We start from the raw sequence: 4293 nt of genomic DNA, 5'->3' as shown, positions 1-4293 counted from the left end.
CAAATGTTTACTTTATTTTTTCTAAAATTAAAATCTTAAATTTAAAATACAAAATACTTCTCCACATTTATACTTTTGCATAAAGTTCAAAGCACTCATTCTTACAAAGTATAATATCTTTTTATACTTTTTAACAGCCGTTAGCATCCAAATTCCAAATGCAAATTAAAATTATAATAATAAATTCTTATCGTGCAAATTCCATGAATATTATAAACAAACGTTACACAATACACATGGCGTTTAAAGCCACGTTTCCTATTTGTCCTTTTTTAATTTAATCATCTTTTCCTTTATTTAATTTCTTGTTTTTTAACTATCAATTAATAAAGCCCGACTATCCATGATAAACCAATGACAAACAGCGACTCTATACGTTCGTGATCACATATAACATTGGGTAGCCCAAAGTCCGGCATCTTCTGTTTCGGGAAAAACCCGTTGTCCAAAGGCTCCGTGCGGTAAACTCAGTTGCAATCGGCTTCAAACTTATCATCTTACAGTTTATAACTCAAATATTCACTTTCCTTTCAATATCAGTTTAGCTAAAGCTCGTTGACATTAAATTATTATGGGTTAAGATCAAATACAAATTTAATTAACGTGCTAACTGTACGAATCAAGTAGTATACTTATATATATTCAACATAATGTAACTATAGTGTAATATAATTACAGTATAGTGTAATTACGTGTCAAGTTATTCTACAAAGTGGGACAAAAATGAGAATGATGAGAAAGAAAAAAAACCCTTCAAAAAAATTTAAATAAAAAATCATAACTCAAAATTTAATAAAAAACAACAAAAGTAAAAACACAAAAATGTTTCCACCATATTTCTCATTTTTTAAAAAAAAGCCACATACACACATGACGAGTGACTCGTAGGGTAGCCGTTAAGAGAGTTAAAAGATAGAAATGCATTGGCTTAACCCACTTAATTTCATGGAATTAGTTGACTATGGTTACTCATATGTTTGCAGGTAGGAAGAGGTAGAGGATGAAATTACGAGAACGTGGGCGAAAACGGCGAAGAGAACGGAGTTGAAACGAGAAAGATATGAAGAAAACAAGAAAATGAGCAGAAGCTCCACCGTACCGTGGATCACGGTCAACCCAGCTCCAAAATGACAGTTTTCACCATACCGTAGCCATTCTATGCACCGTGGATGGACCGTGGCCACGGTCCGACTCGTAACTTCCGAGTTTGGGCAACTTTTTAGGCTGTTTTTGGTTGTCATTTGAGATATCTTTCAATTGGGACGACCCTAGGGCTATTTGTGGAGTCCAAAACATTGTTTTTGGTGATTCTAATTATTAGATTGAGTGTTTGATTCTTGTGATTAAGACAATTGAAGCTATGATGATTCATCAAACCATGAGTGGCTAATTTCCTTGGTATTTCTCTTGGGATGTAAGGTTAATTGCAAGACACTTTATGTTATTTGTTCTTGAATTTGGATTGATTGTCTAATTGTTATGTTAGTATGATCATGTTGTTTATGTGATTGTTTGTAGTTTGTCTATATTGTTTAAACCTAGTTTTGAATCACACGTTCTTGGTGTCGTTGACAATTGAAATTAAGTGAAAAGAATTAGGGTTAACATTATTGATAGATTGTTAAGTAACAACCTCGCGTTCTAGGAATCCGAGTACTTAGTTCTTGATTAATCACAAACAAGTGCATTTACACAAAACCAAGATAATATGGTTTATCCATTGAATGTTAACATAAGTGTTGAGTAATAACTCGAACCCCAAGAGAAATGCTCGTTTAATCAATTGTTTACAAATTATGTTTAGTTTATTGTAGTTCACAAAAATCAAATCAAAACCAACTTGGAAATTACTTGGTGTCATTTACATTTATATTAGTTTAATTGTTAAGCTACTTATTTAACACATATTCCACAAACTCCTTGTGTTCGACACCCACTTACTGCTATCTATTTAGTTATAATTGGTTTATTTTTGAGTGAGTCTTCGACCTCACGTCAAATTTTGGCGCCGTTGCCGGGGAGTAGTGCGCAACGTGTGTTATTTCTGTAGTTTTTATTTAAATTGTTATTGTCAGTTTTACGTGGGTTGTGCTAGTATGCAGGTACTTACATGTATATGCATACAAGACGCTCTCGGTCTTCATCACCGTTAGCGTTTGATCTTGAAATCGAGAGACCTTTCGTCAGAACCGGATTCTGCAAAGGGAAAACAAGGTTATTGGGTCACCAAGCACAAGAAGTCGAACAACTGACATCACAATCATGGCTTCAGAACAAACCGTACCGCCGATGCCACCACCCATTAATTCACAAAACCCAGCATCTACTGTACCCATTACCACCACCAATTCCACAAGTGAACCTACTTCAGTTGCGTTTAGCTTTCAGCCACCAGTTAACCTCCCACCTTTGACAAATTTCATGCCTATTCAAGGAAAATCATCGAACTCACCACAAAAAATATCCTTCCAATCTCAACAAAATCCACGTTATCAACAACCATACACATTTACCCAAGACCCACCTATAATTCATACTTCACCGGGTCAAAGATCGGGCCCGCATTTGTTTGGTGGGCCACGGTATGGTGATGGCAATGAAGGATATAAAGATTTCGAAGAAGGATATTCAAGCGGGGTTGATGGGAGTCAGTTGAGGATTCAAGGGCGGTTTGGGTATGGATCCGAATTTCAACAATGGGGTGGCCCGAATGTCAATCAAGTACAAAAACCACAACCATTGCAACACAACAACCGCATTATCAACAACCTCAATTCCAACAACCAAATCCCTAACCACAAGTTCAACAAAATATGCAACAAAGGCCCGTTTACCGACAAACGGGTCAACCGAGAGTACCATTGGGGGTACCAAGAAGGCATGTAAGGGAGATGGTTAGGGGAATTGAAGCTCATTTTAGACCGGTCGTCACCAACAACCCATCTTCGGTGGTTATTCATCAAAACCAAAATGGAAGAACATTTGAGGTGAGAACTAATGCACTCCAAAGTTTACCAAAGTACAAGGGTCTTGCAACGGAAGAACCCTATTTTCACTTGGAGGCATATGATTCTATTTGCAACACAATCGTAGGTCAAGGGTTCACACCGGATGAGGTGAAATTGGTTTTATTTCAATTTTCGTTGGAGGATAAGGCGAATAGATGGTTTTACACATTGCCATCCGCATCGATTTATACTTGGGCCGAGATGCAACAAAGGTTCTTAGAAGAGTTTTACACGGCCCAAAAGACTAATGATACAAGACGAAGTTTGAGGTCTTTCCAACAACAATCGGGTGAAATGTTTCATGAAGCATTCGAGAGGTTCAACATGATGATCAAGAATTGTCCTCATCATGGTATAGCTCTTTGGGAGTTGTTGAATGCTTTTCATGAAGGGTTGAATGCGAAAGATGAACGGGATTTGATGTCAATCACCAATGGTACTTTTGGTACCAATTATGAACAAGATGATTGGACATTTTTGGAGCAAATGTCGGTCACATCAAAGAGAAAGGCTCAAACTGCAAGAAGAGCGAGACTGGCAATTGGAAGACCACAAGTTCATGCCGTGGAAGATGTGGGGGTACAAACCACTAATCAAAGAATTGATGTTTGTACCAATTGCAATGAGTTGGGTCATGGGGTTGATGTGTGTACGATAGGGCAAGCACAAGTTGAAGAGGTAAATGCACTTCAAGGTCAAGGGGGTGGTAATCGGAATTTCAACATGAACTCAAACACTTACCACCCCGGGTAGAGAAATCATCCAAATTTCCGTTATGGAAACCAATCGACTCAACTCAATCCTAATTTTCAAGGGACTTCTCAAACACATCTTGTTTCTCGTCAACAATATTTTAATCAGGGGAATGCTCAAAGTGGGTCTTCGGGTCAAAGTTCTTCAAGTGGGAATGAAGTCATGGATATGCTTAGGTTGATGCAACAAGACTTGCAAAGGAGAAATCAACTTGATGAAGTGCGCATGCAAAAGGATGAAGTCCGTGACAAAGCCATTCAATCGTTGACCACTCAAATGTGTCAACTTGCAACCGATGTTGAGAATTTGAAGAAAAATAGCTCGAGCTTAAAGAAGGGGAACAACGTGCATATCAATGCGGTAAGTCTTTTACTTAATTTTGGAATTTCTAGTGTTCAAGTTGATCCAACACCACAGTTTGTTGAGGGGGTGGTGAAAGATATTAGCGATGAGATAAAAAATGTGGGTAATCATGAAACAATTTTATAAAATAAATCTGAATTACAACCGAATGAAATATCTTTTTATGAAA

General features: G+C 37.4%; 1 pseudogene; it reads right to left on the bottom strand.

Annotated features, from left to right (window-relative positions):
* Positions 1-3263: 3263 nt before the first annotated feature.
* Positions 3264-3364, bottom strand: LOC143586784 (small nucleolar RNA R71; annotated as a pseudogene).
* Positions 3365-4293: the final 929 nt, after the last annotated feature.

This window comes from Bidens hawaiensis, unplaced genomic scaffold (genome assembly GCF_021521415.1).
Source record: "Bidens hawaiensis isolate Kalapana, Puna unplaced genomic scaffold, B.hawaiensis_p1.1 tig00034981_1, whole genome shotgun sequence".
Taxonomy (NCBI): Eukaryota; Viridiplantae; Streptophyta; class Magnoliopsida; order Asterales; family Asteraceae; genus Bidens; species Bidens hawaiensis.
Note: the sequence above shows the minus strand (reverse complement) of the source record. Positions and strands in the feature narration are given on the sequence as shown.